Genomic DNA, 24,836 nt, shown 5'->3' with positions numbered 1-24,836 from the left:
AACTTTTACACAACTATTATGCTTTTAACCAACAAGATTCATGTTTTTAGTAGACTTTAATGTTTCAAAACGCAAGTTTCCGACTTTCAACCGTTACAAATCTTATTAACCACCTTAGATTAGTTCGAGTATGAGTTTTAAGCATTATACCTCTAGCTCGAGGCTAGGGAAGAATCTATGCGAAGAAGAGGTGGATAAAAGCAAAGTAGAAAGGTCCTTCGCCTTCCGTTAGCTCCAAGACTCCTTATGCATGACCCGTAAGACTTGTATATGATTGGAATGTGCAAGATGGAAGCCGAAAATGGATGTAGAGGGGAGGGGTGTTTCGGCCGTGAGCTATGGCAAGGGAGAGGGGTGTTTGAAGTTGAGTTGTGTTAAGTGAAAGATCAAGTGTGTTTAGTGTAGATTTTATAGACAAACTCAAGTTCCAAGTCCATTGGATCAAATGCCCTCTAGATACTAGACACAATAGAATAAAATAATCAAAAGTAACCAAGCATTGTCTCCTCCTAGTTGGGCCGGTTACAAGGGGGGGGGTCTTGGTTAGAATCCAAGTGTTGGTTAGAGATTAGTTAGATTAACTAAGTTGGTTTAGAGTTTAACTCGGTTAGTGGTGTGATGTGCTCTATAGCGGGTGTTAGGGTATTCAGGGACCCTAACTGGCTCAGAAAAAGACCAATAATGTTACTGTCAATATTTTTATGTTCCGGGTAAAGTCCGGTTGTTCGGTTGGATAGTAATCCGTTAAAGTGCTTAAGTAAGCTTTTAAGTGTCGTAAATAACATTTTTAGTGACACAATTTATTTCCCAAAGTGCCAGGAATATTTTCCTCATGTTTTGGCACTTTATTAGTTAGCCAGAAGCTGAAATGTTATTTAAAGTGCTGTGTTTTGTGCTTAGTGTACGTTTTAGGCACATCCAGTCATCGTAATTTATTCCTAGAGACGCGGTTCTACAACCCTTGTATCCCTACACTCACTATGGGTGTAGTAAAATATTTCTGGCTCATACAGGCCTTAGAGGCAGTGTCTGCCTGATGCTGGCTTTATCAGCATGTTTAATAGGTTATCCGTTCACGGTGCTACTGTGCTTTTGTGCATCATGTTTGTCACTAGAGTACAGCATGTAAATTATGTAGTGATGGAAATCAAAGTATGATGCAGATATGTACAAGTATCAACACTCAAGTAGCAGTTCATCAGTAATTTCAAGTAAGCACAGTAATTAAGCAGCAATTAATTATTAATTAAATCGTACGGATACCTGGTTTAGTGAGGGTTGTCACATTCTCCCCCTGTTAGAAAAATTTCGTCCTGAAATTTTAAATTCTGCTTGTAGAAGCAGGGTTCTTAGGAAATAAGTGGGGGTATTTCTCTTTCATTCGGTCCTCACGCTCCCAGGTGAACTCAGGACCATGGCGGGCATTCCAACGAACTTTGACGAGCTTGACACTGCTCCGCCGGGTCTTGTTCACTTTCCAATCCGTGACCTCAACGGTTTCTTCAACGAAGTGGAGCGTGTCGTCAACATGAATTTCGTCGGTAGGAATGGCAACGGTATCTTGTGTTGGACTTTTCTTCAGATTGGATACATGAAATGTATCGTGAACACCATTTAGTTCAGCAGGTAAGTCCAGCTTGTATGCTACGGTCCCAATTATTTCCAAAATCCTGAACGGACCAATATATTGCGGATGCAACTTTCCACGCTTCCCAAAGCGTGCCACACCCTTCCAGGGTGATACCTTCAACAAAACCATATCACCAACCTCAAACTCTAGAGGTTTCCTGCTTCGATCCGCGTAGGCTTTCTGCCGGTCACGGGCCGCACTGATGCGATCTCAGATCTGTGCAATCTTATCAGTGGTCTCCTGGACTACATCAGGACCAACCAACTGTCAATTACCAGCGTCAGACCAACAGAGCGGTGATCTGCATTTGCGCCCATATAAAGCTTCGAATGGCGCGACACCAATGCTGGTATGGTAGCTGTTGTTGTAGGAAAACTCAACCAGGGGCAAATGCTTGTCCCAACTACCGCCTAAATCCATATCACATGCTCTCAGCATGTCCTCCAACGTCTGAATCGTCCGCTCGCTTTGACCGTCGGTCTGCGGGTAAAACGCGGTGCTCATATTCAACTTCGAGCCAAAAGCTTCTTGGAAGGATTGCCATATCCTTGACACGAACCTTCCGTCTCTATCGGAGATAATCGAGAGAGGTACTCCATGGCGTGTAACAATCTATCTCATGTAAATTTCAGCCAATTTGCTCGTATTATCCTTTTCTCGGATAGGCAAGAAGTGTGCTGACTTCGTTAATCGATCCACTATCACCCAAATAGTGTCATGGCCTCTTGGCGTTCTTGGCAATTTCGTAATAAAATCCATGGAGATTTGTTCCCACTTCCACTTGGGAATCTCGGGTTGCTGCAGAAGTCCTGAAGGCTTCTGGTATTCCGCTTTAACCTTAGCGCAAGTTAAACATTTGCTCACATAAACAGCCACATCGCCTTTCATCCTAGGCCACCAATAATAATCTTTAAGATCCTGGTACATCTTATCCGCTCCAGGGTGGATAGAGTACTGCGACTTGTGAGCTTCAACGAAAATAACCTTCCTTAGATCACCAAACAGAGGAACCCAAGTCCTTTTCTCAAAACATAACGTTCCTTCCTCGTTTGGTACCAATAACTTCTCCATCCCACGGAGATACTCTTCCGCAAGATTTCTTTCCTTGAGAGCTTCTTTCTGCGCGACACGAATGCGCAGAGGAAAATCGGTTCGAATAACCATCTCCAAAGCCCTAACCCTTATGGGCTTGATCCTTTCCTTTCGACTTAGGGCATCGGCGACCACATTCGCCTTCCCTGGATGATTCTATATCTCACAGTCGTAGTCGTTCAACAGCTCAACCCATCGTCTTTGCCTCATATTCAACTCTGTCTGGTTGAATATATGCTGTAGGCTCTTATGATCTGTGAAGATCGTACACTTCGTACCATAAAGGTAGTGTCTCCAGATCTTCAGTGCAAATATCACTGCGCCTAGCACCAAATCATGTGTGGTATAGTTCTCTTCGTGTACTTTCAATTGGCGTGATGCGTAGGCAGTAACATTTTGGCGTTGCATCAACATACAGCCCAATCCTTGACGCGAAGCGTCACAGTATACCACGAAATCATCTGTACCCTCCGGTAGTGCTAAGATTGGCGCGTTGCAGAGCTTATCCTTCAATACCTGGAATGCTTCTTCCTGTTTGATTCCCCAATCAAACTTCTTATCCTTCTGAGTGAGGAGCGTCAATGGTTGAGCGTTCTTTGAAAAATCCTCAATGAATCTGCGGTAATAGCCAGCCAAACCCAAGAATTGCCGAATCTCGGTTGGCGTCTTTGGCGTTTCCCAATCCTTGATCGCCTCGATCTTGGTTGGATCCACGTGGATTCCATCTCCATTTACCACGTGTCCAAGGAATTGCACTTCTCTTAGCCAAAACTCGCACTTAGAGAACTTGGCATACAACTGTTCTTTCTTTAGCAGCTCCAGAATGGCTCTTACATGCTGTTCGTGCTCAGCCTTCGTCTTTGAATAAATCAAAATATCATCGATGAATACAATTACGAACTTATCCAAGTACGGCTTACAAACTCGATTCATCAAATCCATGAATACTGCAGGTGCGTTTGTCAACCCAAACGGCATAACGAGGAACTCGTAGTGTCCATATCGAGTTCTGAAGGCTGTCTTCGGGATACTCTCCTCCTGTATCCTTAACTGATGGTAACCAGATCGAAGATCGATCTTTGAATAAAAGCTTGAACCTTGTAGTTGGTCAAACAGATCATCAATCCTTGGCAGGGGATACCTATTCTTGATCGTCAGCTTGTTCAACTCTCTGTAGTCAATGCACATACGGAAACTACCGTCCTTCTTCTTGACAAACAAAACTGGAGCTCCCCAAGGCGAGAAGCTCGGTCGGATAAATCCCTTGTCTAACAACTCTTGAAGTTGTGTCGACAGTTCTTGCATCTCAGACGGAGCAAGTATGTAGGGTGCCTTAGCCACAGGCGCGGCGCCTGGAACTAAGTCAATGCGAAATTCCACTTGCCTTTGAGGCGGCAAGCCAGGCAAATCTTCTGGGAAGACTTCTGGGTACTCCCTCACGACAGGGATGTCTTCGATCTTTGGTTCTTCAGCTTTCTTATCCACAATGTGTGCCAGGAAAGCAACACATCCTTTCTGCAAACACTTTCTTGCTTTCAAGCAGCTGATAATCCTCAACGGCGTCTCACGCTTCTCTCCATGAACAACAATGGTCTCACCATCTTCGGTCGGGATACGAACGACCTTCTCATGACAAACTATCTCTGCCTTGTTACTGGATAACCAATCCATTCCTACTACCACGTCGAAGCTTCCCAACTGGACTGGTAGTAGATCTAGAGCGAACTCACGCTCTCCCAATTCGATTACGCAACCTCGAATCACCTCATTAGCTTCTACTAACTTCCCATTCGCCAATTCAATCGAGTACGGAGTATCTAACTTACTAGCGGCTAAACCAAGCATATTCTTAAATTCTAATGACACGAAGCTATAGTCGGCACCAATGTCAAACAAAATAGATGCAAAAGTTTCGGTTAATAGAGAACGTACTAGTGATCACGCCTGGATCCTGGCATGCTTCACAAGCTCCGATGTGGGAAGCTCCTTCATGGTCTTGGTTAACCTCTCTTGGGCAATCCTTCCCAAGGTGCCCCATATCTCCACTTCCGTCCTGATAGTTACTGTGGTCGTTGTTTACTTCGTGTTTTCCACTACCATCTTGACCTTGATTTCCACGTTTCTTCCGGCGGTAACACTCCTCCTTGTAGTGTCCCACCCTGCCACAGTTATCACACTTTCCATTTTTGCTTGCCCCGATATGATGGCGCGGGCATTCTTCGCACTTAGGTAGTTTACCCCTGTACCCCCTTTCCTTTTTGGCCTTGTTCTTGTTATTTGCCCGATTACCTCCTTGAAATTCATTGAGCTTTCTTTTGTTCTTCTCGGATGTCTCCCCTGGAGTTTCCTTCTTCTTGTCGGGGTTTGCAAGTTTTTCTAGTCTAATTGCTTCTGTAACGAGTGCCAAACCCATCTTGCTTGCAGCAATAGTTGTTGGTGGCGTAGATGCTGTCATCAAGCTCAAGACTTGTTGTGCCAGTTCCCAAATGAACTGTCCCAATTTCCTCATTTCTGGTTCCGCTAAGTGGGGAACAACTCGTGCCAAGTCATGAAGTCTTTGCATGTATCCCAACATTTTTGGACCTTCCATCATCAGGCTCTGGAATTCCCCTTCCAACTTCTGGGTTTCCGCTTGGGAGCAATACTTCTTATGCATCATTCCCTTCAGTTCATCCCATGATAATGCATATGCTGCGGTTTCGCTTTTTATTTGAACCTGAAGGTTCCATCATAGTCGAGCTCCATCTTGAAACAACTCAGAAACGTATAGGACTTGTTGTTCTGGCGTACAACCACTCATTCGAAAGATGGAATCCATACTTTCAATCCATTTCACAAAAGCTATGGCACCTCCAGTGCCGTCGAACTTCGGAGGCTTGTAGTTGAGGAAGTACCAGTAGGGACAACCGTTATTTTCTGAGGTACCTCTGCTAGGTTCAGAGCGTAGGGCCTCGTGTTGTGCTATAGCTGCAGCAATTATCTCTTGAAGTTCCGCCTCTGAGGTGGGCATGCGCATTTCGCGTCTTGGTGGCATCTTCTAAAAGATGTTTCACGTAGGTTAGGTCATAGCAGGTGAAATGTACGTATGTATTCAACAATATCAGCACTTAACATGTCATGTTATAAATAAATCAGCCACATAACATCCCATGTCATAGAACATAAACAATAGATCACTGCGATTACATTGCCACAAGTCGAGACCAGAATGTAAGGTTTACAGGTACCCAACTGTAACATCAATGACTTAGTAGGGGACGGCCCTAGGCAAGTCGTGCGATCGCTGGACATGTTCAGGAATCTCTGGTTCGTCCATTTTCAATTTCCAGGACTCTATCTCAAGCTTCTGAATTCCAGTCTTAGAACCACATTTCTCCTCCATCATTTCCTTGAGCTCATCCCAGCTCAGTGCCTAAGCAGCATCTGTGTCAAGGGCCTGAACCTGATGGTCCCACTATGAGAGTGTGCCGTCTAGAAATGACCTCGAGGTAAAGGTATCACTCTGTTTGGGGCGAACAGTTAGTCTTTCTTAGAATGGAGTCAATCTTTTCGGACCAACGAACAAATGCAATGGTGCTTTCTGTTTCGTCGAAGTTCAAAGGCTTGCAGTTCAGGAACTGCTTATAGGTGCGGTCAGCTGGGGATTATTTCCAGTAGTGCCATTGCTGTGCTAAAAGCGGAGAGCTTCATGTCGTGCAATTGCCTGTGAGTTGCGTTTTTGCAGCTCGGCTTCTATCCTTGGCAACATACTGGTGTTTGTGTCACGCCTGGGTGGCATTCTCTTCTGCCGAAATGGCATGAAGTGGGTTAGACAACTTTCCAATTGTCTATGAGATACATAGCACCATAAGCCATCATGTACTCACCCAATTTTACACATAAATATACTCAATGTATGGGTGGGGAAATAAATTTTCTGAGCCTTCACATAGGCTTGCCAATTTGGCTTGTTGCTTGAAATAGAATGAAGTCGAGGCTTCATCGCCTTGGTCATTCGTGTTCGAGTTATTTCCTGCTACATTGGTTTTCATTAGCTTGACCCGCAGAGTCAACCAGGATTTCTGTGCACTACAAGTCGTTATTACGTGGGCCCCCGTAATAATAAATTGTCTTGCACAGTTACCCCAAATTTTCTCTCGTCCAAGCAGATGATCAATCAAGGAGCAACAGCAGGTGCATCGGCATGAACCGGGTCATGCTCCAATGCGGTGTTAGGAGCAACGCCTGGCTCAAGGGCCACGGCTGGCTCCGGATCAACCAACTCCATCTCAAAATCAGCTGGATCAACCATCATAGAGGGTTACAGGATCCTCCAAGGGCTGGTCTAGGTGTATGAACTCAAGGTCATGGTCTGGATCAAAACCGGGTGGAAGAACAAGATCACCCTTAATACCGTGATCAAACTCAAAGCTGTGTGCGGGAACCGGTGCAGCTGATGATGCCGTATCAGGGTCGGCGTCGTGTGAATGGTGCTGCACTCCTTGTATATGCGAAAATGCGGATGTCAGGAACTCAAATGAGTCTGGGACAGGGGAATGGGCATGAGTTTCCCCTGCAGGAGCGTCCGCAAGCAGTAGGCTAATACCAGCAGCAATAGGGCCTCGCCCTCGAATGGGTCCTCTTCTAGTAGATCGTTATCGTCGTCAGAGGCCACGTCGGGGGGGGGGGGCATATCAACAATGGGATAAGCGGCAAGGGGCACAGGAGCAGGGATCACCGTGAGTGGCAAATTCCCAACAAGATGGCCATCAGTAGGCTCTGCTACGACATCAGGCAGCGCAGAGGGGCTGAAAGTCGTCATCGTCTGTGCCGGTAGTATCGGAAACGTACACCTCGTGCTCCGATGAAACTATGTCGTCTGATACTATGGCCATGGGATTCGTAGTGTCCATCTTTCTAGTACATGATGAAAGCATGACGTTTGTAACACAAACACATATACGTATAATTATCAATCATATATTCATATAAACATGTAAGTCAACAATAAACAATCAAATAATTCTCCTAGTCCCACTAGCCTCCCAGTCTCCTAGACTGACATTCCTAGTCCCACTAGCCAAATTCCTCCCAGTCTCTAAGACTGCTCTATCATCCACCTCGACCTCTTAGATCGAGCCTCGGCCTCCAAGACCGAGCCTCAGCCTCCAAGACTGAGCCTACTCTTCCTAGTCTTACTAGCCATCTACCTCGATCTCCTAGATCGAGCCTCGGCCTCCAAGACCGAGCCTCAGCCTCCCAGACTGAGCCTAAAAATAATAAATAAAATGCGCTCAACATTTGTTTATAAAAACGTTTTGGATCTGGACTTAAGTGGTATGCAGTAAAAATGTTTTCGTGAGAGCCCTAGTGATCATAGTCTAGACTCGAGAAGGAATCCTAGTTCGCTATGATCAGAGCTCTGATACCAAGCTGTCACACCCTGGCTTTGCGGAAGCGTGGTTAACTTGGTGTGACTTCTTAATACCATAGCTTAATCATAACAAAGCTATATGAATTAAAAACATGCAAGAATCATCCATTCAGTTTTAAAACCAAATACAGTAACATTGTTTTAACGGGAAACACGCCCTAACAACCATAACCTTGTTCAACAAACATTACAAACTTAAACATGACATAAACACGGTTTAAGGACTGTGACTTGTCCAGGAAAGAGTCACATTCCCTAAACCCCGGATGATCTTGGAAACTAGTGCAGCGGGAAAACGTGCCATACCGTGCCAGATCTTTTAATTCCCTGAAATACATGTAAGTTGAAAAATCAACAATAATGTTGAGCAAGTTCATGTGTAAGTGAGTAAATAAACCTTTGTATTTATCAAAAATCCTGGTATGTAGCAAATAAGGAAAAAGAGATCACCAATGGTTTGCAAGGCCATTGATATGTGTGAAGTGCAAGTAGGAAGACTCAAACCTAGCAGATTTATGCGTTGGGCACAAAGTCACCCCGAGGTCCGTTATGCTGGGCCTGGGGCTGGGCTCGCTACACCCAGATAGATCTACAGCTACTGTCCCTCGGTCCTACAATGAGGATTAATGGCCTCAAGTTGCGCCTACCCACTCACATGATCTAAGTAGTAACCCTCCTTACGCTAACCATACCATGTATAAAGTACTCGTAAATAGTAACATGTATTTCACCCCCGCAGTTTAGAAAACTGAAAACAGTTAAGAGAAAAGGGGGACATGAACTCACAGTCGGTGCGTCTCTACCAAGTACTCCAAATCGGGCAGCTGTGCAACGACCTACATGTGCTAATTCTATTAGACGGACGGCCGTGCCTTAGCTTTATAGTTTAAGTTTTTGGGAAATAGTTAGACAACTATTTCGTGTTTACTTCTCGTATATACTTGGTAGTTAATCTCCTTCCCAAGGATGGGGGATTTAATACATGTGCGTTCGAATTACACCATTAAGTCTCACTTAATATATTTATTTCTAATTCCAAAATATAAATATTTTTCTCAAAAATATTATATTTTCATTTCACATAATATTCCCCAAAAATAATACGTTGATAAAATACGCGTTCGTAAATATTTCCGCATAATGCGTAAGTTACGTTTTAGTAATCGTGTGGTAATAATAATTACCGTTGTAACTTATATGTTCATCGTGAAAGCGTTCGTATTATTTTGGATTCGTCAACGTTTGTAAATGCTAGTCAATGAATGCAATCAAGCATTTCTAACCCTCAAGGAAATGCTAGTCAATGCACCTATCATGATAGCGCCTGATTGGAAATTTCCTTTTGAAATCATGTGTGATGCAAGTGACTTTGCTGTTGGAGCAGTCTTGGGACAAAGAAAAGAAAAGCATTTCCACCCAATTTATTATGCTAGTAAAACACTTAATGATGCACAAGAAAATTACACAACTATTGAAAAAGAGTTACTAGCTGTGGTATTTGCTTTTGATAAATTCCGTTCTTACCTTGTTCTTTCTAAAACTGTAGTCTATACAGATCATGCAGCTATCCGATACCTCTTCATGAAACAAGACGCAAAATCCCGTTTGATCAGATGGATTCTACTCCTCCAAGAGTTCGATATTGAAATTAAAGACAAAAGAGGAGCAGAAAACACTGCTGCAGATCATCTTTCACGTCTAGAAGACCCAGCTTTGGAGGCAACCAGGGACGAATAGATCAACGAAAAATTTCCCACAGAGTCCTTGGAAATGGTGGAGAGCAGACAAGAACCATGGTATGCCGACTATGCTAATTACTTAGCTAGCGGTATAGTCACCAAAGGATGGCCGCATCATCAAAGAAAGAAATTCTTTGCTGATGTAAAGCATTACTTTTGGGAAGACCCTTATCTTTTCAAAATGTGTGCCGACCAACTCATCCGAAGATGTGTCCATGGTAACGTAGCACGAAGAATTCTCCGTCATTGTCACGAAGGTCCATACGGAGGACATCATGGTGCCGCTAGTACCGCACGAAAGGTATTTGATTCAGGATTTTATTGGCCAACCATTTACAAGGATGCACAAGACCTTTTAAAGACATGTGATGCTTGCCAAAGATCAGGTAATATTTCTTCCAAAAACGAAATGCCTCAAAATGGCATTCTCGTTTGTGAAATCTTCGATGTGTGGGGACTCGATTTCATGGGACCCTTCCCACCGTCAAAAGGAAACAAATATATACTTGTGGCAGTTGACTACTTGTCTAAATGGGCAGAGGCCGAAGCTCTTCCAACAAACGATAGAAGAGTAGTGGTAAAATTTCTGAAAAAATTATTCTCTCATTTTGGAACACCAAAAGCTTTGATAAGTGATAGGGGTACCCATTTCTGCAATCATCAACTCGAAAAAATCTTAACAAGGTATGGGGTCTATCACCGGGTCTCAACAGCATATCACCCTCAAACAAATGGGCAAGCCGAAGTGACTAACCGAGGTTTAAAACGAATACTTGAAAAAACCGTAGGGTTAAATAAAAAGGAATGGGCTGATAAATTAGATGATGCTTTATGGGCTTTTCGAGCTGCTTATAAAACCACTATAGGCACAACCCCATATAAGCTTGTCTATGGAAAAAGTTGTCACTTGCCAGTAGAAATAGCTCACAGGGCCTACTGGGCAATAAAAAGCGTAAACTTAGACTTAGAAACTGCAGGTAGAAATCGATTCTGTCAAATGAATGAATTAAACGAATTAAGAAATTATGCATACTCTAACTCCGAAATTTATAAGGAAAGAATGAAAAATTTACACGACAAATATATTAAGCCTAATGAATTTCGGGTAGGAGACCAAGTTCTGTTGTTTAATTCACGACTTCGATTATTTCCTGGTAAACTAAGGTCTAGGTGGTTAGGACCTTTTTCCGTCACCCATGTTTTTCCTCACGGTGCAGTAGAAATTAAAGCTCAAAATGGTATTCCATTTAAAGTCAATAGCCAACGGCTAAAATTCTACCGAGGATCCATTGAGGATGAAGAGGAAGACAATCTCGCTTCAAACGGTTAACGAATGAAAAACACTCACATCATACCCGGTATGTTACAAACAGGTGAGTATACATCGAAACCGGTAAGTCTTCTAACCATGTCTTCGGAAAAATGGGCATGCACACGAGCACAAAAAAAAAACTTTTGCTCGGCACGAGGCCGTGTCCGCTGGACACGGGGCCGTGTCGACGCAACTGTCGGGATAAAACCCTCATTTCATAACAGTTACCTCATTCCACACGCCCCGTTTTGCCGAAAACGCTCTGGTTCAAGGCGATTTTCCGCAGATTTCCGACGTTACCTCCACGTTTAACAACATCAAGGTATGATTCTATCATTATTAGTAGTTAGATTAGTTACTTGCATGTAGTTAAACATCAAAAATTTGGGGAAAAATCTAGGGTTCTTCAAGTTCATACGGATCGAACTCCAAATTTTTGATATAATCTGTTAGTATTAGTTTAGATTAGTGTAATGGGAAGTAAATACACTTGTATTGTTGATAGATTTGCCTGATTTCTCACTAAAACCTCAAACCCTTGTTTTTCAACTGAAAAAGATGAAATTGAAGGGGTAAACGGGTTGTTTTGGGAAAAACGGCACTTGGGGTTTCATTTTCGGGGGAAACCGCTCCTACTTGGCTAAAAATTTTCAGATTTTCGGGACCGGGATGAAAAATGAAGATTTTGAGTAACAGACGCCTGGACACGGGGTCGTGTCCAGCCCACTGTTTGCAGTTTCTTTTTAAAATCTCACTGTTTCGTGCTAACTTTTGGTGTATTCTTTCAGATGGCAAAGTTTACAAGGTTCAATGCGAGTGAGCTCGATGCTAGGGCAAGATACGAGTTACTTCAAACAAGGCCCGAGGAGTACCCCAGACAAGCATGCACGGACCTGTTAACCTTGGTAAACCAGCTGGACCGATTCAACAACATCGTTACGGGACCACTAGGGGTTGCATTAAACACTCGGCTTCGGTCGGTGCTGTCACACCCTGGCTTTGCGGAAGCGTGGTTAACTTGGTGTGACTTCTTAATACCATAGCTTAATCATAACAAAGCTATATGAATTAAAAACATGCAAGAATCATCCATTAAGTTTTAAAACCAAATACAGTACCATTGTTTTAACGGGAAACATGCCCTAACAACCATAACCTTGTTCAACAAACATTACAAACTTAAACATGACATAAAGACGGTTTAAGGACTGTGACTTGTCCAGGAAAGAGTCACATTCCCTAAACCCCGGATGATCTTGGAAACTAGTGCAGCGGGAAAACGTGCCATACCGTGCCAGATCTTTTAATTCCCTGAAATACATGTAAGTTGAAAAATCAACAATAATGTTGAGCGAGTTCATGTGTAAGTGAGTAAATAAACCATTGTATTTATCAAAAATCCTGGTATGTAGCAAATAAGGAAAAAGAGATCACCAATGGTTTGCAAGGCCATTGATATGTGTGAAGTGCAAGTAGGAAGACTCAAACCTAGCGGATTTATGCGTTGGGCACAAAGTCACCCCGAGGTCCGTTATGCTGGGCCTGAGGCTGGGCTCGCTACACCCAGATAGATCTACCGCTACTGTCCCTCGGTCCTACAATGAGGATTAATGGCCTCAAGTTGCGCCTACCCACTCACATGATCTAAGTAGTAACCCTCCTTACGCTAACCATACCATGTATAAAGTACTCGTAAATAGTAACATGTATTTCACCCCCGCAGTCTAGAAAACTGAAAACAGTTAAGAGAAAAGGGGGACATGAACTCACAGTCGGTGCGTCTCTACCAAGTACTCCAAATCGGGCAGCTGTGCAACGACCTACATGTGCTAATTCTATTAGACGGACGGCCATGCCTTAGCTTTATAGTTTAAGTTTTTGGGAAATAGTTAGACAACTATTTCGTGTTTACTTCTCGTATATACTTGGTAGTTAATCTCCTTCCCAAGGATGGGGGATTTAATACATGTGCGTTCGAATTACACCATTAAGTCTCACTTAATATATTTATTTCTAATTCCAAAATATAAATATTTTTCTCAAAAATATTATATTTTCTTTTCACATAATATTCCCCAAAAATAATACGTTGATAAAATACGCGTTCGTAAATATTTCCGCATAATGCGTAAGTTACGTTTTAGTAATCGTGTGGTAATAATAATTACCGTTGTAACTTATATGTTCATCGTGAAAGCGTTCGTATTATTTTGGATTCGTCAACGTTTGTAAATATTATTTTTACCCTAAAAATAATATTTGTGTATTTTCACAAAATAATCATAAACAATGTTGTGAAAAATATATTTACCAAATATATATTTGTCACGTTTAGTTTTGTGAAAATCCCACCTCCGAATATTTGTAAATAAAGTCGTGGCGAAATATATTTTGAAAACATTTCAAAAATAATTCTAACACTTGTAAATAATTCTAAGTGTTAGGTTTTAGAAAAATTTCGCCAGAGTTTCCTCTGTAACTGGAGGTGGCCACGCTTTCAAGCGTATCATTTTCTTTTACAAAATCATTTCAACCACTTCTTTATTCAATCAAACAATTTCCCGACACATCAAGCTAGTCGACAAGTATGTAAATCGCATGATCACATGAACTTGTAGTTTTTCCGAAAACTATAGTGTAGATCCCGTTATAGTTTGTGGATCTTTGTATAAAATAGTTTAATCTCGTAAAAACCTCGTTTTTAGAATAAATCCATCTTTACATCTTTCCGTCATCTTTTACAAAGATTGTTATTTTGTCGAAACCTTTCGTTTCACAAGTGTTTATACACTTGTGGTTTGTAAAAATCATACTTGTTAGTGTGTCATCCGACTTTTAGAAAACATGATTTTCTCGACACTTGGTCCTTCGAAAATACCACTTGCAGATACGTAGATCCGCTAGTTTTAAACACTATTTCACAAGTAAAAATACTTTTACACAAGTTCATGTTTCTAGTGTGGTAGAGTTTCACCTTTTAACCCTTGTACCGTCCGAAACAAGCTTATGTCAAGATCCATGATCTTAACCAAACCGGGTTAAATGATGATCCGAGCTACCACAACGTAGATCGGGCCTAAATAATCACAACTTTCAAGTACTACAACTTTTACACAACTATTATGCTTTTAACCAACAAGATTCATGTTTTTAGTAGACTTTAATGTTTCAAAACGCAAGTTTCCGACTTTCAACCGTTACAAATCTTATTAACCACCTTAGATTAGTTCGAGTATGAGTTTTAAGCATTATACCTCTAGCTCGAGGCTAGGGAAGAATCTGTGCGAAGAAGAGGTGGATAAAAGCAAAGTAGAAAGGTCCTTCGCCTTCCGTTAGCTCCAAGACTCCTTATGCGTGACCCGTAAGACTTGTATATGATTGGAATGTGCAAGATGGAAGCCGAAAATGGATGTAGAGGGGAGGGGTGTTTCGGCCGTGAGCTATGGCAAGGGAGAGGGGTGTTTGAAGTTGAGTTGTGTTAAGTGAAAGATCAAGTGTGTTTAGTGTAGATTTTATAGACAAACTCAAGTTCCAAGTCCATTGGATCAAATGCCCTCTAGATACTAGACACAATAGAATAAAATAATCAAAAGTAACCAAGCATTGTCTCCTCCTAGTTGGGCCGGTTACAAGGGGGGGGGGTCTTGGTTAGAATCCAAGTGTTGGTTAGAGATTAGTTAGATTAACTAAGTTGGTTTAGAGTTTAACTCGGTTAGTGGTGTGATGTGCTCTATAGCGGGTGTTAGGGTATTCAGGGACCCTAACTGGCTCAGAAAAAGACCAATAATGTTACTGTCAATATTTTTATGTTCCGGGTAAAGTCCGGTTGTTCTGTTGGATAGTAATCCGTTAAAGTGCTTAAGTAAGCTTTTAAGTGTCGTAAATAACATTTTTAATGACACAATTTATTTCCCAAAGTGTCAGGAATATTTTCCTCATGTTTTGGCACTTTATTAGTTAGCCAGAAGCTGAAATGTTATTTAAAGTGCTGTGTTTTGTGCTTATTGTACGTTTTAGGCACATCCAGTCATCGTAACTTATTCCTAGAGACGCGGTTCTACAACCCTTGTATCCCTACACTCACTATGGGTGTAGTAAAATATTTCTGGCTCATACAGGCCTTAAAGGCAGTGTCTGCCTGATGCTGGCTTTATCAGCATGTTCAATAGGTTATCCGTTCACGGTGCTACTGTGCTTTTGTGCATCATGTTTGTCACTAGAGTACAGCATGTAAATTATGTAGTGACGGAAATCAAAGTATGATGCAGATATGTACAAGTATCAACAGTCAAGTAGCAGTTCATCAGTAATTTCAAGTAAGCACAGTAATTAAGCAGCAATTAATTATTAATTAAATCGTACGGATACCTGGTTTAGTGAGGGTTGTCACAGGTGCATTAATGCACCATGGAGTTCTATAGTACTTTTACCTTCACTTCAAGGTGTGACCCGTTCGACAATGAAAGGGTAGCATTTCGATGTGGTGGAACGAGGTACTCGATCTCTATGGCACAGTTCGGAGCAATAGTGGGATTGTACGCTGAAGAAGAATCGGGGAATGAGGAAAATACCGGGGGATTACGAGATTTGGACGAAAATGAACGTCAAGCTGCATGGGCCCAAATCGGTGAAGGAATCTACAACCCTAGAAGCACAAAGAGTACTAAGCTGAGGGATCCACTGTATCGCTACATTCACAGGTTCCTCGCCTACTCTCTTAACCAACGTCACGACAGTAGTGGCGTTGTAGGGTTGAAAGATTTGGTTGTTCTTCACTGCATCCACAACCGAAAGCCTCTTGATGTTCCCTATCTCCTGGTGCGAAACATGCATTTAAACCGCCTTGCTCGTGCTCCAACACCTATCTTCTTTGGAGGGTGGGTGTACCGCCTCTTCAAGCACTTCACGCGTATCCCTAGGTCCTTTGAAAGAAGCCCATGGTTGGGACGAGTTGACTATCACATTTGCCGAGCCATGAACTTACTTTATGAGGCGGAAGACGGGTCAGTGAGTTTCCAAAGGACGCAAGGCCATGCATGGAACCCGCAGGAGGCCCTAGTTCTTCACGCACCACCTCCTCACTACCAGTATCAACCCCATGGTGATCCGGGTCAATCCTCCTCACAAGGAGGCGGTTTTCCTAACTTCCAAAGTTTACATGATCTTTTGCAGGAAAACCTCATGTGCACCAGGAACGCCTACAACCTTGCCAACAATACATACCACCGGGTCAGAGCTATCGAACGAAACATCAACGATATACAAGACGATATCGGCAGCATTTGGGAGTATATGGCGGGTCATGGGGATGGAGGTGATGACAGCGATGAGGACATGGACTAGGGGGTTGAAGGAGCAAGAGCGGGTTGATGGTGAGCCCACAGGTTAAAGTCCCTTTATCTATCGAAACAGTTTGTGGCCTGCGTGCCAAGTGTTGAACAATTTACTTTCCTTAACTACTTTTATTTTGTGCTTTTATTTTCTTTTACTTTGTGCTTGGAACAATTAACGATGGTAATGTAGGATGTTGGTATTACTTGGTGTGGTTTGTAGTGGTGAAACAAGTACAAAACATGGCTTAGAGTGCTAAGCATTAGCACTCGTAAGGCCAGGATGGAAAAGCCGGAGGAAGGAACCTATTTTTCAGGCTTACAGACTGTCCACACGGGGACGTGTCCAGCCGACACGCCCCCGTGCTCACCTCCCAGACCTGCTGTTTGGTTACTTTCCTGCAGATTTTTGCCAGACACGGGGCCGTGCCTAGCCACCACGCCCCCGTGTCCATCTTCTGTAAGTTTTCATTACTGGCAGTTCACCACGGGGTCGTGTCCAACGGACACGGGCCCGTCTACAGGCTGCCAGTAACATAAATTTTTGCTTTTAAACACCATGTTACACATCTAATCAACCTAAAAAATTATTTTTGAGACACATTGAGGACAATGTGTAATTTAAGTGTGGGGGGATGCTAAAACCTTGAAATTTTGCAAGTCCTAATAACAAGCCTTACACAAAACTCTATTGGAACCGCTAATCACCCAAAATTTTTTTCAAAAATTTTCATTTTTTTACTTGTCTAAAGTTTAAGTTGGGAATTCTAAGACTAACAAGGTTATATTTTTACAAATTTACAACCGATAGCGTCGTGATAAAAAGAACCAACATAAGAAAATTATGAAACGGCATGACAAGCTTAGTTAAAATTCGATTATATATACTTGATCACATAGAAAAACCCATTCCCACAAAAAGTGAGTTTTGAGCCTTTATTGAGCATACAAATATACATCTTTACGCTAAATGCTCATTTTTCGTTTCTTGTGTGAATAGCCGCTTGGTTCTTACGACTCTAGAACTTGCCACGACGATTCATTCCCGGTCCTTACCAACTTAAACCCAAGTAAGTAAATGATGGAGGCATTAGGACTAACCCTTTTTTTCTTTCAAAACCATTATTTTTATTTTTCTTTTCACCTACCCAAAAACTCCCCCTAGTTAACCCCTTTGAGCCTAAACCTTTTCATTTCTTTACCCTAAAACCTTTTTACACACCAAAAAAAAAACCCTTTTTATTTTTACCCTTTATTTTAGTAACAAGCTCGGTTTTCGTATGACTAAAAAAAATGAATGATGAAGTTAGAAATAAACAAACAAAGCTCTTAAAACAAAAGCTTGTTTGAAGAAATACTTCACTAAGAATAAAAAGTCACTAAAACAAAATGTTTTACGAAAACCGAATCTTTTTACGCTTTTCGCCCTTTTACTAACCACTAACCCAACTACCCACCTTTAGACCAAGCCTTTACCCAAAAAAGTCCTCTTGATATTTACAAAGGTAAAAAGTTAAAAAGGAGGAGGATTGATTGCTTGGCAGGCCTATGGTAGGAATAAGTTCCATGCCGCTCTCGAGTGATTCACTAAAAAAAAATACACCTTCGGCCGAGTGTGAGTGATTTCTCCCGTGAGGTATGTGAACTTGTATATAAATGGAATTTTAAAAAGGCATGCTATGCCCAAATAAGTAATTTATCTTATGAAACGTTCTAAATAAATCATAACGAATAGGATTGTAATAAATAAAAATAAAACCCAAAAAGATCTTGGATTCCCGACACTCTATGACAAGCCAAAACCTTCTCTTCTACCTATTCCATTTGGGAGTGTAAGCCACATATTAAATAGTTTTGCTTGAGGACAAGCAAAAATTCAAGTGTGGGGGTATTTGATGTGTGTAAAATGCAACATATAAATTACATCAAATGAGGCATAAAACTAACCCTTTTTTAGTACTAATGTTGGAAAAAGAGTGTTTTTTTCTTCCTTTTGTATTTTCAGGATTAAATGAGCTCAAATTAACAAAAGAAGCAAAAAGACAGCTAAATCTAACATAAATACAAGAAAAGGGACATAAGTGGATTGCCCGACCCCTCGACAGCATCCTCCCAAGCAAAATAGAGAAGGCAGAAGACTGAACACGCCCCGTGCTCAGCCAGGACGGGGCCGTGCCCAAGAAGCAGCAGAAAAGACAAACCTATAGAAGCTTCTATTGTTAGTGCACTACGTCTATTGACTTCGTCTTGTTTCATGTAATAGAATAGGATAGGATAGACTATTGAGTGCATGAGGTTCGAGAAACGAAAAGTGGTGGTTTAGCATGTAGGTCCGCTTATATGGACAGTGTACATATAAGCGAACCACACAATTCACATAGGTCCGCTTATTTGGACGTCCACATAAGCGAACCAGAACCACTATATATAGTGCACAGGTTAGCTCATTTGGCAACGGGTCTGAACTTGTAACGAAGTGCTGCCAAATTGCTTCCAGGTTGTAAACATTGTCAAGAATCAATATAAGAAGCATTATATTTAGTTTGAGCGTCTGATTCATCGATTCCGCCTTTGAATTAGATAAACGACTCTTCTGATCGACTCATTCAGGGTCAACGACGATCCAACAAGTGGTATCAGAGCTCAGGAGGAAGAGTTCAGCTCAAATTTGATCCGTTTTCTGTCTTCTACACCTTCTTTTTAGATTTGGACAAGTTTCCACGGTTAAAATTGGACAAATTTTTCACAGAATGTGTATTAGTGGATAACAAACCCTTGAAACTTTCAGATTAAAATTCGAACTAAAAATGGACGAAATGGACAAAATAACCTTCGGTTCCAGGTTCGCTCTTTCGGACAAGAGACAGGTTCGCTCGTAAGGTCCGCTTTTGTGACATTTGGTTCGCTCCAAAATACCTAGATTTGGTTCAGTGGTTCGCCTATTGTGTCACTTTTTTAGTAGATCTGCTCGAAAAAGCTAGGGTCGCTTATACAAATAAGTTAGATTCGCTCGAACGAACATCAGATAGATCCGCTCGAAAGTGTAGTTTAGATCCGCTTATTGGCCCAATCAAGTTCGCTCATCTGGTTATAACCTGGTCCGCTTATCCATACCTTGATAGATTCGCTTATTTGATCCAACAGGAAGATCCGCTTATTAGGTTCAAACAGGGTTCGCTTATCTGTCAAACCAGTTTCGCTTATTCGGTCAACTTGATTGGTTCGCTTATTCGGTCAACTTGATTGGTTCGCTTATTCGGTCAACTTGATTGGTTCGCTCATTTGTCAACTTGTTTGGTCCACTTATTTGTCAAGTCTGGGTTTCGCTCATTAGTGCAATCTGATTTCGCCCAAGTATTTCCAGAATTTCTAGACATGGCTAATGATTATCAGGATGCCTGGTGGCGAAGAGATAGTGCAAGATGGGAAATTAGAAAATTGAATGAACCATTTCAAGAAGCAAAAAGAGCCAACAGATGGAATGAAGAGTTAGAGTGTTACATGGATCCACTGGGAAATCCAGGAGTTGATCCATCAAAAGTGGATTTTGATGCTGTAACCAATTTGTTTCCAAGTGAGGGAACTTTCAACACACGAAGGTTATCTGATAAAGAGTATTTACCGGATTTGGAGAAAAAAATAAGAGAAGTTTGTTTAGCAAGTCTACCAAAGGTGGTAGAATTCAAGAAGAGAACAGATGAAAGGCTGAAAAAGATGGTTGAAGAGTTGAAAAAGGAAGCTTTTGGAGAAGTCAAAGCTGACGCAGATAAATCTAAAAAAGATGGAAAAATCTTAGATGATGATTCAGAAAGAGCTCCAGTTTTTGATCATTCATGCTCATCTGATGAAGAGTGTGATGATGATAGCAAAAAGGCCGATAATGAACAGATTCTGGAGTTACGCTTGAGTTGTGAAAAGCTAAAATCTGAGAATGATAAACTGTTAAATGATTTGAACAGTTTATCATCAGAAAACAAAATTTTGAAAGAAAAAGAAAAAGACTTTGAAAGCAAAAGAAAATCTTCAGAAAGTGAAGATTTCTGGATAAAACTGGAGAACAAGAATTTGAAAGAAAATGAAACAAAATTTCAAGAACAATTAAAAGTTTTGAAAAATGAATATCTGTGCTTGAAAGTGTTAAAATTGAAAATGAAAAATCAATCAAGTCTCATCTTGAAAGAATATCTCAGCTTGAAAATGAAGCTGAAAATTCAAGAAACAAGATTGAGGAACTTGAAAAGAAATTGAAAGGTTTTGTGACTTCATCGGATAGTTTGAAGTTTTCATGTCCAAAACCAATCATTTCTGTTCCAATAAGTGACAATGTCACAAATTTTGACAAAGTCAAAATTGAAGATTGTGATGAAATATCTGATGATGAAAAAGAGAAGAAAAGAAAAATATTTTTAGATTTACAAGAAAAATTTCAAAAGACTGTTTTGCAATCTACTGAAGTAGGTGAATGCTCGAAGCAAAAACCTGTTAAGAAGATTGCAGAACAGAAACAAAAAGATAAAAATTTGAAAAAGTCTAAAAATGAAAATAAAAGCTCATCAGATAAGTCATCCAATCGTTATGAAAAAACACAAAAATTTAAAAATGAAAACTTACAAGTGTTGGTAATAAGTGGTGCAGGTTTGACCACAGTGCTACAAAGTCAAATCCAGCTTTTCGGAGGAGTGATGACTACCACAAAGCCAGACAATGCTATGATCTGAGCGTTTGGTGTGAAGGTGGTACATGGTATGATAACAGGGTGTGTTACAACTGTGGTTATCAAGGACACATCGCTGTTAACTGCCAAAGATGGAATTATGAGACGAGAAGATGCTTTAATTGTCAAATCAGAGGCCACATTGCTAGAGATTGCCCAAGGAGATCGATGGGAAGATCGAGGGTTGAATCTCGGAGATTAGTAAAGAAACCAGTCAACGTCAAGCCCAAAGAACAGAAGGTTCAAGAACCTAAAGTTCAGGAAGCAAAAGTAAAACTTTCTCAGGGGCAAAAAGACAGACTGAGGAAAAAGAGGAAGAAAGCACGAGAGTATTTGGAAAGAATCTTGTCCTCGGGTTCTTCGGTTGGTAAAAATAAGAGTTCTGATGAATCGATTTCTTCGATTGCAAAGTCAAGCAAGACGGTTTCATCAGATACAAATTTGAGGACAAAAGAGAAAAAGGAGAAAAAGAAAAGTGTCGGCTATGAATCTGACAGATCAAAATCAGACTAGCCACACTCAGGCAATGAATCTGATTCCATAAAATCAGAAGAGCCACAACTTGAGGTAAAAAAGGAAGAAACAATTCTTTTAATGAATGATAAGGATTTTCCACCATTACAAGCCGCGAACCGAAAATCAAAAGGTGTTGATACTGGAAAAATGTTTAATAGCAATGTTGAACATATTTTTAGTAAGATGGCTGATGGTAAGGAAAAAGGAGTAACAGAAATTTATGAAGAAAAGAGAAAAGCTCAAAATACGCCTAAGACTGGTCAGGCTTGGGTGTCAGAATTGGTTGGTTAAAATTCTGACTTGCCGGAGCTTCCAGGTTGGTAAGCGAGAAGCAGGTATCGGCATTTTTCTTGAGAAATTCACAGGATGGTAACTGTGATATTTCGATCTACTAGTGGGTAATCAAGGACATTAATTTGTACTTGATTTTCTACAAGTGTTTGTGAAAATTGATCTTATATTGTTAAAATTACAAGATGATGATGTAAACCCCTAATCTTCAAATGGTTGGAAAGCAAACTAATTTTCCAGAAAAACCATTTTGATTAAAACAAACTTAAGTGTTTTGAAATCATAATGGGGAAATAGTTTGTTGTAAGGGGGAGTGTTGATGGACTACGCCGAAACCCTCACGGCTGAACAAGCATGATTACTGTCACAGATTGAGAAACGGTTTTCTAACTGTCAAAATCAATGGGTTGTAAATCATGGGGGTACTTGATAATAGATTTTCTGCAAATCAGAGCACTTTTAGCAGAAAATGGATGGCGAGACAAAGCTATCAGTATCGGGTTGTCAAATTTTTAATGGTTTTGCATTTTAGGGGGAGAAAAATTGTTAGAAAATACAAAAACATTAGAAAATTTGAAAAAGCCAAAAACATGATAAAATTCAAAAAATTGAGTTTTTGCGTAAAAAGAGGAAATGATAGTACATCAGTAGACAGTTACAGTATGCTAAAGAAATGTAATGATTAAATAGCGTTAAACAGTCTCACTGATGATATGTCGATAGGTTTTTATACACTTAGTAAACTTTTTCGGGATATAAACCTAAATTCAAACACTTGCTTATTTTGTGGGGAACACTACTTGGATATATAGGTAACCCCTGAAATCTCGTTTGAAAGGTCCCATATTCTGAGATACTAGGTCTTTATACTCAGTGATATCTGGGGTATTATTCCGGGACTTCTGCTGTATGGAAGTACTGACCTAGTCCCCGAATAATACTTTCTGCAAATGCTTGAAACACAGCATCGCCCTCAGCAAGCTGATGAAACAATAAAATTGATAGTCGCTGCTGTTGTAACAAAAAGATCCTCTAAAGGGGACACACCAAAAGTCGAGCCGTCATCTCTCTGCTGAACGGAAGTTCTGACCTGAGCTTTCACGGTTTCGCATCTAACCCCTTACAGATATCATCTGTGTATACTCACCTGTAAGACTGAATATCTGGGATTCTGGATACGGGAGTATATTCAAGAGGTGGGACACATGAATGAGTTTAAGTTCTTAAAACATCTAAATCGTATCCTGAATCAGTTGAAATTTGTATAAAAATTTAAGATGTATCAGTATATCGACAATCTAAGTGAATTGTTTAATTCTTAACGTGTAACTAAGCTCAATGGTACTTGTGACTTGTCAAAAACTGATATGATCCTCTGTCGCATACTCAAAACAAAAATATTATCTGTAAATATGTTTGTAAATATTTCTTTACTGCTTTATATTTTCAGAAAATACAAAAAGATTTTAATTTCTGCTTTATTTTCGACAACCGATGTCTGAGTTGCTGAGTTTCAAAATCTAAGTAAGTTGATTGTGTTTCTGAAAATAAAACAAGTTCATTAATTTGAAACTTGAAATTTCTAGAAAATTTCAAAAACAGTTTGTGATATCTCCAAGGTCATTAATTTGGACTTGGATGATAAACTGTGAGGGAGTTGGATTCTTTAATGCTGCAATATCTATAAAGTTTATTGATAGGGGGAGTGTATTAGAGAATTTGATTAATGGTTTCAAAATGTTGTACTTATAAATGTTTGAGGATTGCAGGAAAGATCCAGACTACGATCCCAAGAGCCGAGTCTAAGGGGGAGTCTGAAGACAAGTTCAACGCAAACGAAAGCGTGCAAAGAGCCAGCTATCGTTCCTGGAAGAGCTTGTAGTTGGAAAGCTAGGTGTCGATCCCTAAAAGCACGGAAGCTTGACGAGAGGGGGAGCCAGCTGAAAAAGGAAAAGTTGATGATAGAGCTAATGATGAGATCTTGGTGAAAAAGTCAAAGAGAGAAGATGATCAAAGAGAAAGGTTGAAGGATACTTACATTGTTACAATCTGAACAAGATGGCAAGATGATCAAGACTGAAGAGGTGGCATAACAGAGAATAGTCACTGAAGACTTCGTCAATATCCGAGGGGGAGTCTGTTAGTGCACTACGTCTATTGACTTCGTCTTGTTTCATGTAATAGAATAGGATAGGATAGAATATTGAGTGCACGAGGTTCGAGAAACGAAAAGTGGTGGTTTAGCATGTAGGTCCGCTTATATGGACAGTGTACATATAAGCGAACCACACAATTCACATAGGTCCGCTTATTTGGACGTCCACATAAGCGAACCAGAACCACTATATATAGTGCACAGGTTAGTTCATTTGGCAACGGGTCTGAACATGTAATGAAGTGCTGCCAAATTGCTTCCAGGTTGTAAACATTGTCAAGAATCAATATAAGAAGCATTATATTTAGTTTGAGCGTCTGATTCATCGATTCCGCCTTTGAATTAGATAAACGACTCTTCTGATCGACTCATTCAGGGTCAACGACGATCCAACATCTATTGCCCACCACAGGGCCATGCCCAGTGAACACGGGGGCGTGGCGAAAGTACTGCAGGCGCATTAATTGTAATTGCGAATTACAATTAATGAAGAGAGAGAATGTCAGACAGGCACGGGGCCGTGCCCAGGCTTCTGTTCAGCCTATAAATAGGAGTGCTTGGTTTCATTGCAACTCATCCCTTGGCACACCACCTCTCTCACACTTCATCCACCACCCGCCACCATCACAACACCATCATCCACC

Source organism: Helianthus annuus, chromosome 9 (genome assembly GCF_002127325.2).
Source record: "Helianthus annuus cultivar XRQ/B chromosome 9, HanXRQr2.0-SUNRISE, whole genome shotgun sequence".
Taxonomy (NCBI): domain Eukaryota; kingdom Viridiplantae; phylum Streptophyta; class Magnoliopsida; order Asterales; family Asteraceae; genus Helianthus; species Helianthus annuus.
This window is presented reverse-complemented; position numbering follows the sequence as displayed.